The 1,840-nt window shown below is 35.1% G+C and overlaps 1 pseudogene; it reads left to right on the top strand.

Annotated features, from left to right (window-relative positions):
• Nucleotides 1–586: 586 nt before the first annotated feature.
• LOC111745228 lies at nt 587–705 on the top strand (annotated as a pseudogene).
• Nucleotides 706–1,840: the final 1,135 nt, after the last annotated feature.

Here is a 1,840-nt window from a genome sequence, read left to right on the forward strand (position 1 = left end):
CTGAAAAGTCAAAAAAGTTAAGTCCGAGTATTAGAAAAATATTCTTAGATACTAGGATTACAGTACTTTTCTTTAATTAAAGAGAAATATATGTGCATATTTTTATGATGGCATTTTATTTACAGAATTTTATTACTACAAGTAAGTCAATGAACGTATTAAAATGTTTTATTATGAAAATCCACTTCAAAAAATTTAGGAGTCTTTTATAATTTTTTTCCAATTGCTTTTCCCCAAAAATGCATTACTTCTATTGTTAGTTTACTTTAGTGATTTCAATTTTCAGCCTTACATTAAAGTTGTGGTTTAACTACATGGGCTCTGGTGCCAGACTACATGGTTCAAATCCCAGCTGCACCATTCACTCACTGTGTGATACCAGGCAAACCACTTCCCTCTCTGTGCTTCAGTTTTCTTACTTATGCAACAGAGATAATAATAGAATCTCCCTTAAAGAATTGTTGTGAATTACTGTAAATTTGTTCATATATATAAAGTACTTAAAATGAGGTCTGGCACAAACTAAGCACTTAATAAAGATTAGCTTTACTATTAGTCTTTGTCCTTTAAAAGTCAACTTCTTCCAGTCTATAGCCATGCTACCCTGAACAAGCCCGATCTTGTCTGATCTCAGAAGCTAAGCAGGATTGGGCCTGGTTAGTACTTCGATGGGAGACCACCTAGGAAGACCAGGTGCTGTAGGCGTAAAAAATAAAAGAATAAGGGATTGTAAGATGACAAGGTCCTTGTAATCTGTGAGGTCAATCAAGTGTTGCCTCGCTTAAAAAAATAAATAAAAGTTAACTTCTTCCAATAAATACTAATAGAATATGTGATTGTGTGTGTGTGTGTGTGCGTGTGTATGTGTGTGTGCATTTCTGCATGTGTGTTGTAGTATGGGAAAAGCAATGGATGCAAACCAGATACATTTAGAGTGTGATATGATCTCTCCAACATCTGTGGTTTCTACTTCTCTTCCATTTTAAAATATAATGCTCAATGTAAAAGTCAATTTACCTGTTTTTCATGCTAAATTAATGCCAAGAGGTGCCTGTTTGTGTCATCCTCATTACCATTATTAAGTCATGGCAGCCCTGCCTCTTTAAGTTATCTGTATTCCCAGAAAAATATCCTGGTCCTCTTCAGTGAGAGAAAGTACAGTTCACTGGTGTCCCCTCTAAGGAGTTGTGTCCATATCTGAGGTCCAGCTCTGGTCTGACTGCTGGACAACTTCACGAAGCTATTTCCTCCCCTGTTATGAGCATCAATTTCCCATGCCACTTGTACACTTATATACATATTTTGTATATAAGTGTACAAGTGGCACACACATTTAATCAACTAAACCCCTTGATCTTTTATCATGTTGAAATTGTTCACCATTTATGACATGCCACTCACCTCACTATGTCATCTCTAATCATCAAAAGAATGCAAACTGAAGTAACAACTAGAAAGCATTTTATCAGTTTAAAGTTAACAAAGTTTTAAAACTTATAATGTCTATTTTTTTTTTAGTAGGAAAGGAGACATGGTGGTACACTTATCATATATTAGTCAAGGTAATGTTAGTTGCTATGACAACCAACCAAAAATTGTATAATGGCTCAAAGACAAAAGAAGTTTATTCTCATTCATCTAAAGTCTTTCCATTCAATGATGATTCGGGTCTCAGGATCTTTCCATCTTGTAGCTTTACAATTTTTAACTTGTGATTCCAAAGTTATTTGGATCAAAGAGGAAAGAGCATGGGAAATCACACATGAGAAGCTCCCATTCATTTATTCGTTTTCCACTGGCTATAGTTTAGTCACAGAGTTCCACCTAATTGCAAAGGAGG

This window comes from Pteropus vampyrus, unplaced genomic scaffold, assembly GCF_000151845.1.
Source record: "Pteropus vampyrus isolate Shadow unplaced genomic scaffold, Pvam_2.0 Scaffold149, whole genome shotgun sequence".
Lineage (NCBI taxonomy): Eukaryota > Metazoa > Chordata > Mammalia > Chiroptera > Pteropodidae > Pteropus > Pteropus vampyrus.